The 14,053-nt window shown below is 41.0% G+C and overlaps 1 long non-coding RNA gene across 1 annotated transcript in view; it reads right to left on the reverse strand.

Moving 5' to 3' along the window:
• Positions 1-4,824: 4,824 nt before the first annotated feature.
• The window catches only part of LOC133634042 (uncharacterized), an 81,778-nt gene continuing 72,549 nt past the window's right edge, over positions 4,825-14,053 (reverse strand). The window contains exon 4 of the long non-coding RNA XR_009821870.1: positions 4,825-4,938. This is a non-coding gene — a long non-coding RNA (uncharacterized LOC133634042). The remainder of the gene's footprint in view (positions 4,939-14,053) is intronic.

Below are 14,053 nucleotides of genomic sequence, written 5' to 3' on the forward strand. Positions count from 1 at the left end.
CCCCCCACGCCAAGCTTCGCCGCCTGAGGCACCACGCCAAGCTTCGCCGCCTGACGCACCACGCCAAGCTTCGCCGCCTGCCACGACAACGCGCCCACCTCCTCGTCGGCCAAGGATGTGGCCATTCCATGGGCGTCCGCCACGCCAGGTGCGCCGACCTCCTCGTCTGCCACGAATGTGGCCATTCCCAGGTCGCCCACCTCGTCAGGTTCAGCGGCGGTCTACCCGCCGTCGCCACCTGACTCTGCCCCGGTGGATTCGGGGACACCTGGTCTGGCGACCCACCGCCATGTCCCCCTCCCCCCCTCCCATGACTCTTGATCCTGTTTTTTGTTTTTGGCCATCTGGGATCTGTCCGTAAGGGGGGGGTTCTGTCATGTCTGTGTTCATGTTTTTGTTTGGCCATGTGCTGTTTTGTTTTTTGGACACTTCCTTAGTTCCTGGTTTCACTTCTTGGTTTTGTTTTGTTTCCATGGTTACTCATTAGTTTCACCTGTTCCACGTTTGGACTCACACACACCTGTCTCACGTTTTCACATTGTCATGTCACGCACCTGTTCACAGTTAGTCACGCACCTGTTTTCACTTATCATGTCACTATATAGGCTTTTCTGTTTCTGTTGTTCGTCCTGGCGACATCACACATTCATGCCATGTTCACAGTTTCTTGTCACGTAAGTTTTTGTTTAATGTTCATAGTTCTCCGCCATTGTGCGCGCCTTTTGTTTTGTCATAGTCAAGTTTTTTCCTCTGCGGTGAGCGCTTTTTGTTTATACCTTTTTGTTTGAGTTAAAAGATTAAACATGTCCTCACCTGTACGCCACGTATGGTCCAATTCTTTTGCACCACGGGAGAGCAAACCACGCCAAAGACCAAGTCTTGACAACAGGACTGAATAATCCAAACAAAAAAGTAGTAAAGTTGGGGATTGTTATTAACGATAACTTGTCTTTTAAATCTCACATAGAAAAACTTGTGTCTAAACTAGGGCTGGGCGATATGGCGTTTTATTAATATCTCGATATTTTTAGGCCATGTCATGACACATGATCTATATCTCGATATTTTGCCTTAGCCTTGAATTAACACTTGATGGATATAATCACACCTGTATGATCACACTTCTGTCTTTGTGTCTACATTAAAACATTCTTGTTCATACTGCATTAACATACGTTAATTTTAAACTTTCATGCAGTCAATTTACCAAAACGGTATTTATTAAACAGTTATTAAGCAGTGGTACAAACATTCATGTCATTTTAAAACAAAGTGCAAGATCGTCAGAGACATTTTAAAACAAGCTATTAGTGCACTTTTGTGCATGATGTCACTAAGATGACATATCAAAACAACACTAAATTAAAGTGCACTTTTTGTACAGAACACCACTACAGTAGTTTAAAACAAGTAAAGTGCACTTTTGTGCATAATGTCACACAAGATATTTCAAAAACTGTAAAATGAAAATTAACTGCATAATAGGAAATCAAATAGAGTATGTCCTTCGCTATGAGGTAGGTTACTGCGAACGTTATCTCCTTTTTTTGAAAAAAAATTTCATACGGTGTTGATCTGGAAATGGAAGACGCCAGGCTCAATTGGGTCAGTGCTGGTTGCTTTGGCATTTTGTTGGTGTGGCACCAGCCGAGATGTTGACATGCGGAGTTTCAAGCACTCTTCATTCTCTAGCGGGTGACTTTTCAAATGATGCTACAAATTAGTAGTGCTGCTACTTTTTGTAGCAACGCTTTTGCCGCATACTTGACATATTACGGTTGTCCGTTCAACATCTTCCCGCTTCAAGCCAAACCACCGCCAGACGATGGACCCCGTGCTGTTTTTCTTGGGAATTAATTATTCTTCCTCCATTTGTTACCAGATTTGCACCTTCTCTCTCTCGTATTACCACTCGCACCGCTCCGCTTGCACCACTTGTGCCGCTACCTCTCTGTTCCACGAGGGCGTATGACGTTACACGCGTGACAGTACGTGACGTATGTAACAAGGTGCGCTTGTTTTGTCTCTCTGTGAGAAGGACAGACAAGAAAGAGTGAGAACAGCCTGTAGTGTAATGCCCGCAGCTAAAAACAACTGCGTGAGAACGTATACTCGAATATCACGATATAGTCATTTTCTATATCGCACAGAGACAAACCCGCGATATATCGAGTATATTCAATATAACGCCCAACCCTAATCCAAACAATAAAGTAGTAAAGTTGGGGATTGTTATCGATGAGAACTTGTCTTTTAAATCTCGCATAGAAAAACCTGTGTCTAAACTTAAAATTAAATAGTTTTTTTTCTTGAGAAACAAGTCCTGTTTTTCCTTACAAGTTCAGAAACGTTTTTATACTATACTTCAGTTCAGTTCAGGTTTATGTCGAACATGCATACGATACAATGTAATTCATCACATATTTCCAGTTGTTACATTACAGCACGTCCGAAAAGGAGTAGGAAGAAGCAGAGCTTATTTAATCCTACCCCTTTTTATACCATAGCAATTTTATCCAATTTCCTTGTTCTCTGTAACGCAGGGGTGGGCAATTAATTTTTACCGTGGGCCGCATGAGCAACCCGAGCACTGCTGGAGGGCCACACCGACAATATTTCAATTAAATTTTGCTCAAATCATTTTTGATATACCGTAAGATAGATAATAATAATATTTTCATTTAACCTAACTTATCTTTATACAAAAGCAGATGGCTTTTGATGGTTTTATTTTTAACACTTTCTTACACAACACTTCCTGATGTATATTACAATACAAAAATTTCAATTTCTGTCACTTCATCCTGCATCCTCTTTGTTGTGAACGTAGCACGCCTGTAAGGTGATCGGCGAAGAAGGAAGAAGCGTTGCTGTTGCGGAAATGAGGAGTGAGGATTGGTTTTCCTTTTGGAAAGAACGAGATAAGTTGAGCTGTGTTAGTATAGGTTTCTCAATAAAAGTTTAAAAAGAGCGTCAGACTTGGTGTGCACTTCTTCTGGACGCTACAATTGATGTCACAAGTGGGATGAAATGCCTCCCAGTTCGCCTTGCCATCAAACCTGGGAGTCTTCATTGAGGGCGGAATTCCCCCCGTGGCAAGCAGCGTGGCTGCACCTGTAAACGCTCTCTCTCTCTCTGTCTCTCTCTCTCTTTGCGGCGAGCTCCTCACGTGGCACGTTCCTCCCGATGACGTAGCACACAAACAGTGCAGTATGCGCAAAGTTTTACTTCTGACACCAATTGTAGCGTCCAGAAGAAGTGCACACGAAGTCTGACGCTCTTTTTAAACTTTTATTGAGCAAGCTATACTAACACAGCTCAACATATCTCGTTCCTTCCACACGCACGTCTCCTCACTTCTCATTTACGCAACTCAAGAAGACAACATCTACTTCAGCAGGTCGTTACACTATATTCTTTAAACACAGCAACATGTGTACCACAAATAAGCACACAGCTATACCTTTACTTGGCAGTCCATGTCTTTTTTAAAACATGCCATTCGTCATCAACTTTTCTCTTTTTAGCGTCTCGGGGATAACCGTGCATCACTTGTCGCTGTGCGCCTTCCCTCACAGGACATACGCACATATAACACTTTTCAAAATAAAAGCAGCACAGTTGTATTGCACGCACGACAAAGATGTTTTTTTTTTATTTATTTTGTATTTGTGATTGCCGCTGCGCACACGAGCATACGTCCGCACGGAAGTAATACAAATAACGCTTTTCAAAACAAAAGCAGCACCGTTGTATTGCACACTCGAAATAGATACTTTTTAAAATGTATTTTGTAATTTATAATTGGCCTCACGCGGGCCGGACAGGGACGTACAAAGGGCCGGATGCGGCCCGCGGGCCGCAGAATGCCCAGGTCTGCAGTGTAACGCAGCGTTTCTCAAAGTGTGGGGCGCGCCCCACTGGTGGGGAATAGAGACATGACAGGTGGGGCGCGAGGAACGGGAGGAAATTTCACTTTACTTTTCTTTTTTTTTTTAAATTATATTCTTAAGATTTTTTTTTTTACTATGCTTTCATTTTCTATACACACTGTAAATCACTTTGTGATTCTGTCTGTGGAATCCGCTATATAAATAAATGTAAATTACTTATTTTTCCTGTAGACTTTAAATTTCTAGGTAGGAGCGCAAGTTTGACAGACATAGCAACAGTAACTATTGGGGCGGGGCTAAGCGGAAGCTCTGTGAATGGCGAGTCACTGTGCGAGGATTTGCTGTTTTGCAAATACATAAAAAATAGAGCCACTGCTGATGAGCTGTTCGAGATAATGGACAGTTTCCTCAAAGAACACAACCTTAAATGGGAAAACTGTGTGGGCTTTTGCTCTGATGGCGCACAGACCATGGCAGGGTAAAGAAACGGGCTGCAGGCTCTAATAAAGAGGGTTGCGCCAAATGCGCATTGGACACACTGTGTGTCATTCACCGGGAAGCACTCGCGTCAAGCCAGCTCAGCCCCGAACTCAATGAGGTTTTAACAGTGGCAGTGTCAAGCCTGCAACCCCGATTTGAAAAGCTGTGCAGTGCAAAACAGGCTCATTGCAGCCACTAATGCTGGAGTACTGTAAAACTCATGTTCACTTGCAGGGGCGCCGAAAAGGGGGGGTAAAGGAGACGGATTCTAGGGGCCCATGATGGAGGGGGGCCCAGAGAGGCCCCTAATGATGATGAAATTATAATACAGAAAAAAATAATGACACTAAGTTATTAACTAACATACAATCACACATGTTTTATTTTCCATGTCCTGGTAACAATACCTTTATTTGTTTTGGAAGCATCAACACCTGCAGGGCCCTCCCTTCCCCCCTCTATTTACGTAAAATGGTTCAGTCCGACTGGATCAGCTGCAGGTAGAGCACGACGATTTGTCACAGACAGCGCCACAGCGGGCAAAGCAGAGGAGACAGCAGTATGCCTCAAAAATCAGGCAGCCAAAAAAGAAAGGAAAATAAAATAAGAGAGGAGAAGGAGTTGAAGGGTCGACAATATGTCACCCAATATTTCCCAAAAAAAGGTGGGTTTGTTAGTTGTGGTGGAAAGTTATACATATTAACTTTGTCCCTGTCTGTGGTAGTAATAAGCTAGCTCACTTTTCTCACCATGTTAGCTCAAGAAAACTCTGGATTTTTACATTTTACTGCTATATTAGTTAAATAATCAATCCAGTCAAACATTTATCAAGCTGTTCTTATTCAATAATAGTTGATCTCCCCTCTGTCAAAATGATGCCTCATTCTGAACAGAGTCAAATGCACCAGCAGCAGCAGCAGCTGTCTGTCAGACCCCAAGTCCCCCTGCCCCTGAATCAGCCCCAGTGCCCCCACATGAGGAAGGAGGTGAGCAGCTGTGTGTGTTGAAATAATAATAATAATAATAATATAATACATTTTACCACAGTCTCAAGAATCAGTGGTGCAGCAAATAAATGACTCAAAATTAATTCCATTGTATTCAGAATACCATTAAAATGCATAATTGTATGTAAAATAGCATCAAAAAATGTTGCCGCTGTGTTGGGGGCCCTGTAAAGATTCTTTTCATGGGGCCCAAAATCCCTAGCGGCGCCCCTGTTCACTCGGCCTGTCTTGCCAAAATGCATAGCTCCTCCTTTTTTTTGCAAAGATTGCAAAGTGGCACTTTTATTTTATTTATTATTATGCATCAAGTTATTTGATTTATTATTGAACTTGAAGCAAGTTATAACACTTTAATTTTATTTATTATTGAATTTGATGCAAGTTATAACACTTTTATTTGATTTATTATTGAACTTGATGCAAGTTATAACAACTTTTTTTGATGTATTATTGAACTTGATGCAAGTTATAACACTTTTGATTAATTATTGAACTTGATGCAAGTTATAACACTTTTGTTTTATTTATTATTTAACTTGATGCAAGTTATTTGATTTATTATTGAACTTGATGCAAGTTTTAACACTTTTGTTTTATTTATTATTGAACTTGATGCAAGTTATTTGATTTATTATTGAACTTGATGCAAGTTATTTGATTTATTATTGAACTTGAAGCAAGTTATACCACAGCTGCACAGTTATTTTATGTATTATTGAACTTGATGTTATTTTATGTTATTGAGTTTGAATGTATACAGCTTGATGTTACTTGATGTTCAATAAATTTGAAAATGTTAAGCTTGGCATTAGCGTTCTGTTGGGGAGATGGGGGCAGGTGGGGCTTGAAAACTCCCCCTTGTCCAAAGTGGGGGATGACAAAAAAAGTTTGAGAACCACTGCTGTAACGGAACAGTGAACAAATAAATAATAAATAAATAATATACCATAGTAAGCAAACAAATATTAAATACATAAATAATATTTGTGTTACGGCTTCGACGCATGGTTGCAATTGACGTGTTTCTTCCAAGGCAGAAGACAAGCAGGCGGAGTGTGCAGGTAAGAATAAAGTATTTTAAATAAATTAAAGGCAAGCCAAAAATACAAAACTGAGGACGCTAGCAAGCGTGGAGCAGAACAAAACCAAATGTCACCAAAGGTGAAAAAACGAGAAAAGCTAGACTGTGTCAAATTAGCTACAGCGAGGAGAAAAAAGATAAGACGTAACTGTTGCCTACAGCAAACATTGACCCAGCAACTACTGCTGGGTGACCGCACACTATAAAGGGGAGTGATTAACCAAAACACCTGGTGGGAACACTAATTGCTAAACTAAGACAGGTGAGGAGAATCAGTGCCCATGGAAACCAACAGTAAACAGGGAAAGAGGGTGCCCCCAGGAAACAGACTAACACAGAAACATTACCAAAAACATACATCATGCCATGATCCGGGTAACGGATCATGACACTTTGTCTCAATAAAAAAAAGGAAAAAAAGGGCTCAAGATCATAATTCTTGTTCTGTGTACTTTGTGAACACTTGTAGTTTGAACAGTCTCTTAAACTGAATCAAATGGTAAATGGGTTATACTTGTTTAGCGCTTTTCTACCTTCAAGGTTCTCAAAGCCCTTGACACTATTTCCACATTCACCCATTCACACACACATTCACACATTGATGGTGGGAGCTGCCATGCAAAGCCCTAACCACGACCCATCAGGAGCAAGGGTGAAGTGTCTTGCTCAAGGATACAACGGACGTGACGAGGTTGGTAGAAGGTGGGGTTCGAACCAAGAACCCTCAGGTTGCTGGCACGGCCACTCTCCCAACTGCGGCAATCATATTGGTGCTTTGTTTGAATTCTTTGGTTAATCCATTCCATAATTAAATTCCACATACTGATATGCTAAAGCTTTTTAAGTGTTGTACGAGCATACAATTGTTTTAAATTAGATATTCCACTAAGGTTATCTTTCTCCTCTTTTGTTGAGAAGAATTGCTGTACATTCTTGGGTAGCAGGTTATAGTTTGCTTTGTACATAATTTTAGCTGTTTGCAAATGCACCAAATCGTTGAATTTCAATAATTGGGATTTAATAAATAAAGGGTTTGAATGTTCTCTATGTCCAACATTATGTATTATTCTAATTGATATTTTTTGTAACACCGTTAATGAAGGAAGTGTACTTTTGTGTCAATACTGGGTCTGTGGCGTGGTTTGCTCTCCCGTGGTGCAAATTAATTGGACCATACGTGGCGTGCAGGTGAGGACATGTTTAATATTTTAACTCAAACAAAAAGGTACAAACAAAAGGCGCGCACAAATGCGGAAGTAGAAAACTAGACTATGAAACAAAAGACATGCACTTGGGCATAAAAACTATAAACATTAAATCAAAACTTACTTGGCATGAGATGAAACAAGAACTATGGTAAACAGGTGCAGAGCATAAATTTGTGTGGAGAGGGTGTGATGTCGCCAGGACGAACAACAGAAACAGAAAAGCTTATATAGTGACATGATAAGTGAAAACAGGTGCGTGACTAACCGTGAACAGGTGCGTGACATTACAATGTGAACCAGGTGAAACTAATGGTTGCTATGGTGACAAACAAAACAAGGAAGTGAAACCAGGAACTAAGGAAGTGTCCAAAAAACAAAACAGCACATGGCCAAACAAAAACATGAACACAGACATGACACTTTTGTAGTTGTTTCCCCATATTTCTACACAATAACTCAGATATGGTAACACTAGCGAGCAGTAGAGAATATGAAGTGATTTTTGGTCTGGAACATGTTTTGCTTTATTCATTATTGACGTGTTTCTTGCTACTTTATGTTGTATATTTTTTACATGAGATTTCCAATTCATTTTATCATCTATTATTACACCTTTCAATATTTACTCCGTCTATTTGTATGTGTTTGACTTTCTCTTCTACTGTTACCAAATAGCATTATTTTAGTTTTACTGAGATTCAAAGATAGTCTGTTTTTCTCAAACCATCTTTTTAATGCGTTAATTTCTTCTGTTATTATTTGTAATATTTTCTGTGTGTTCTCTCCTGAACAAAATGCAGTTGTATCATCTGCAAACAATACTAACTTTAAGTCCTTTGTAACTTTACTTAACTCTCATACAACTGTAAAAATGAGTTCAACGCTGCACATTCAAACGTAAAAACAACTCAATCCTTCCTTGTTCCAATTTCTATCCCTCCACACATCCTGACCCCGCTGGTCTTTCACCGACTGCCTTGTTTCCGTGCCAACTGGCAAGCGCACATGGTTCATTGGCAAAGACGATACTTTGGTTTCCCAGCCTGCATGGCATCACCATGGGCCACTCCATGAGGAGGGGATTACTAATTGAGAAGAGTTGAAAGGGTCAGCATTGAGGGGGGAAACGACGATGGGAGTGGAGTACTGGCTGTTTCTGGATGGCAACACATTTGACACTGGTGGGGTGAATCAGATCTGATCCAAAAGAAGCACCAGGCTTATGGTTGTGTTGCTAAATGACTTCAATAGAACCAACAACGTTTTTACATTAATATACTGTAGCAGTAGGGGTGCAACGATTGGTCAACGTTGCCGACAATAAAATTTGTCGCCGACAATTATATTTGACGAGAATAGTCGTGACATCATACCATGAATTGATAAACGTGGACCCCGACTTAAAGGCCTACTGAAATGATTTTTTTTATTCAAACGGGGATAGCAGATCCATTCTATGTGTCATACTTGATCATTTCGCGATATTGCCATATTTTTGCTGAAAGAATTTAGTAAAGAACATAGACAATAAAGTTTGCAACTTTTGGTCGCTGATAAAAAAAAAAGCCTTGCCCCTACCGGAAGTAGAGTGACGTCACAAGCTGGAGGGCTGCTCACATTTCCCTATTGTTTACAATGCAGCGAGAGAGATTTGGACCGAGAAAGTGACGATTACCCCATTAATTTGAGCGAGGATGAAAGATTTGTGGATGAGGAACGTGAGAGTGAAGGACTAGAGTGCAGTGCAGGACGTATCATTTTTCGCTCTGACCGTAACTTAGGTACAAGGGTTCATTGGATTCCACACTTTCTCCTTTTTCTATTGTGGATCATGGATTTGTATTTTAAACCACCTAGGATACTATATCCTCTTGAAAATGAGAGTCGAGAACGCGAAATGGACATTCACAGTGACTTTTATCTCCACGACAATACATCGGTGAAGCTCTTTAGCTACGGAGCTAACGTGATAGCATCGTGCTTAAATGCAGATAGAAACAAAATAAATAAACGCCTGACTGGAAGGATAGACAGAAGATCAACAATACTATTAAACCATGGACATGTAAATACACGGTTAATATTTTCCAGCTTGGCGAAGATTAACAATGCTGTTGCGTACGACGCCATTGAAGCTAACTTAGCTACGGGACGGCGGCGGCGGCGGCCGTTTTAGCTTTCGACGACACCCCGGCCGCCATCAGAGTCGGCAAGAAACATATATTTCCCCAAAGTTACGTACATGACATGCACATAACGACACGCACGTACGGGCAAGCGATCAAATGTTTGGAAGCCAAAGCTGTACTCACGGTAGCGCGTCTGCTATCCATCTCAAAGTCCTCCTGGTTGTGTTGCTGTAGTCCGCCGCTAATACACCGATCGCACCTACAGCTTTCTTATTTGTAGTCTCCATTGTTCATTAAACAAATTGCAAAAGATTCACCAACACAGATGTCCAGAATACTGTGGAATTTTTTGATGAAAACAGAGCTGTTTGTATTGGGATACAATGTATCCGAATACTTCCGTTGCCTTCGTGACGTCACGCGCAAACGTCATCATACATAGACGTTTTCAACCGGAAGTGTGGCGGGAAATTTAAAATTGCACTTTATAAGTTAACCCGGCCGTATTGGCATGTGTTGCAATGTTAAGATTTCATCATTGATATATAAACTATCAGACTGCGTGGTCGGTAGTATTGGGTTTCAGTAGGCCTTTAAAGAAGTTGAAAATCTTATTCGGGTGTTACCATTTAGTGGTCAATTGTACAGAATATGTACTGTACTGTGCAATTTACTAATAAAAGTTTCAATCAATCAATCAATCATCACTCGTGCTTTTCCGTGCGGAAGCAGGTCCGCTTGGCCACTCGCATGTACACAACATGTAAAGTGTGAGAACATTTGATTTTATTCTTGTAAAAAACATGAATACATCGCTCATTTTGCAAAGCGGACTTTGTTTTTATGGCTGTACATTTGTGATACGCCAGCATTTAAAGCGGAAGAATGATGACGGACGTCTGGAGGGATGATGCGGACTCAGCTTCGGTAAGATTGTTTGCTTGTCTTGTGCCTTGTTAGCTAGCCAACAAGTGTGAAAAATAACTTTAACTACCATGTTAGCCAAAGTCAGCGAGCTAAACATGGTCGACATCAATTCAAGTATTTTTTTTAAAGCAGAGTCAATTTGCGATGTCGTTAAAAAAAAGGCACAATAACAAATGCGAACCGTGCGTTCAATATGATGTCGGTCCACCTTTTGCAGCTATTGCAGCTTCAACTCTTCTGGGAAGGCTGTCCACAAGGTTGCAGAGTGTGTTTATAGGAATTTTCGACCATTCTTCCAAAAGCTCATTGGTGAGGTCACACACTGATGTTGGTCGAGAAGGCCAGGCTCTGTTCAGGTCAGGACTCTGTGCAGGCCAGTCAAGTTCATCCACACCAGACTCTGTCAACTATGTCTTTATGGACCTTGCTTTGTGCACTGGTGCACAGTCATGTTGGAAGAGGAAGGGGCCCGCTCCAAACTGTTCACAAGGTTGGGAGCATGGAATTATCCAAAATGTTGTGGTATCCTGGGGCATTCAAAGTTCCTTTCACTGAAACTAGGGGGCCAAGCCCAACTCCTGAAAAACAACCCCACACCATCATTCTTCCTCAACCAAATTTCACACTCGGCACAATGCAGTCCGAAATGTACCGTTCTCCTGGCAACCTCCAAACCCAGACTCCATCAGATTGCCAGATGGAAAAGTGTGATTCATCACTCCAGAGAACGCGTCTCCACTGCTCTAGAGTCCAGTGGTGATGTGCTTTACACCACTGCATACAACACATTGCATTGGAAACCCATTCCATGAAGCTCTCTGCGTACTGTACGTGGGCTAATTGGAAGGTCACATGAAGTTTGGAGCTCTGTAGCAACTGACTGTGCAGAAAGTCGGCGACCTCTTTGCACTATGCGCTTCAGCATCCGCTGACCCCTCTCTGTCAGTTTACATGGCCTACTGCTTCGTGGCTGAGTTGCTGTTGTTCCCAAACTCTTTCATTTTCTTATCATAAAGCCGACAGTTGACTTAGGAATATTCAGGAGCGAGGAAATTTCACGACTGGATCTGTTGCACAGGTGGCATCCTATGACAGTTCCACGCTGGAAATAACTGAGCTCCTGAGCGCGGCCCATTCTTTCACAAATGTTTGTAGAAACAGTCTCCATGTCTAAGTGCTTTATTTTATACACCTGTGGCCGGGCCAAGTGATTAGGACACATGATTCTGATCATTTGGATGGGTAGCCAAATACTTTTGGCAATATAGTGTATCACAAGATTAAACATACAATCAATTAAATAGCCAACATTAAGAATTAATCAAAGATAGAATTCAACACATAGGTTGATTAGCAACACTAAATTGGCCCTAGTGTGTGAATGTTGTCTGTCTATCTGTGTTGGCCCTGTGATGAGGTGGTGACTTTGTCCAGGGTGTACCCCGCCTTCCGCCCGAATGCAGCTGAGATAGGCGTAAGCACCCCCTGCGACCCCGTAAGGGACAAGCGGTAGGAAATGGATGGATGGATGGATAGAATTCAACACATTGAGTCTATGAGAGTGCTAAAACTGCCAGGAGTTAATCAATAGTCAATACACCAAAAGGGACAAGTGGTAGAAAATGGATGGATGGATAAAATGATTTTCTTTTAGAAAGTTAGATTTTATGTTTTGTTGTTTGTTTTCATTGCTGCTATTTTAACTGTTAGCGGTTCATTGTTTTCTGGGTTTTTTAAGCACTTTGCCTTTTCATTCTTTTTAATGGAAACATTTTAATAGTCATTTTAATGTTTGTAACAGCTGAATGAGCAGCACAGTTGCAGTATAAATAAATATTTATGAATGAATTAGTCATCTTTGTTGTTGGTAAGCACATGCCTAAAATAACTTGACTGCATTTAAAAGTCGATGGAAAAATTAGAGCCATTAAATATGTGTACGTGTTATTATCCGACTAGTCGTTAACTATCAAAATTATCGTTAGTTGCAGCCCTATGTAGCAGTCTGCTTTGTGCGCAGTAGTAGTAAAATAACAAACATAACAATACAGGAGAACACATTTTGATCAAATGATATGTTGAAAGTCTCAGTGGACTGAGGTGAATTTGGGCACAAATGAGGTCCATTTAACACAAGACTCCTTTGAACTCAGTTTTTAACCTGTCAGGCGTCATGGGAGGTCCTGGGTTGGAGGGCAGCGTCTGGTTCCTGCAAGCTGCCCTGGAGGCAACTGTCTCTTTCTCTGCTAGTGCTCAATTACAGCCCAGAATGATAAAGCACCTTGTGGTAGCCGGGTTACAGAGCCACAGGGCTCCATGTCAGGCCCTTATTAATATTTCAGTTTCTTCCTTTTATACTGTATTTACCCTCATCCGCACAATGATAGGCCGCATCACACCTCAACCTCCCAGCCCTCAGGCAGTGACTTGTTTTACAAAATGGGCTCAATCATGTCTCAATGGGGGTTTTAACTGAAGCCTGCTTGGTTTATATGGTATGGAAATTGATCACCTTTTATAAAACAGACATTTAGAGGCTGTTTACAATTTTTGGAATAAAAACGGCGACCTAACAATGATGTCCATGTGAGTAAAACTGTAGTGGGCACCACTGGAGTCCATATATACAATACATGCAGTCTGCTTCGTGTCGGGTACTTTAACCGCCATATCAATTTTAGATAGACAAAAGGTTCAAGTATGACACTTGCAGGTTGTTTTTTTTTACATTTCCTGCTGATATAATGTGGCAATGTCATTCATTTAAGAAGGTGGAATATGAATCTCTTCAGTACGGGTCCAAAGAATCTACAAAGTCAGGGAAATTGGAGTAACATTGGGCCTGATATTCTAAGATCTAAATAAGTGGTAAATCATGTGCGCACATGATAAAATATCACAAGTGCTATTGGTGGCCGTTCATTCATTTTCCTCCACATTCATGACATTATATGCTCCAACGGTCCAACCTGTGCTGTTTTGTTATGTAGTGGAATATGCAGCAGACAAGTACAAATATAAAATGAACCTCCTTTTCTGGGTGATACAGAAGTGTGATTAAGACAACAAAACCTATTTTTAGTACACGTTCTAGGAGGCACCCATGTTGTAATGGTGCCTCTGGATCATCATGTGAAGAAAATTCTGATTGCAAGGAGATACATGAAAAAAAAAACGGAACACCACACAGACACCAAAACGAATCAATTTCATTTGTTTTAATCCGCCCCTTAAAGGGGAACTGCACTTTTTTTGGAATTTTGCCTCTTGTTCAAAATGATTGAGAGACATGACGATGGACGCATTTTTTATTTATTGCATTCTAAAT

This window comes from Entelurus aequoreus, linkage group LG18 (genome assembly GCF_033978785.1).
Source record: "Entelurus aequoreus isolate RoL-2023_Sb linkage group LG18, RoL_Eaeq_v1.1, whole genome shotgun sequence".
NCBI classification, from domain to species: Eukaryota; Metazoa; Chordata; class Actinopteri; order Syngnathiformes; family Syngnathidae; genus Entelurus; species Entelurus aequoreus.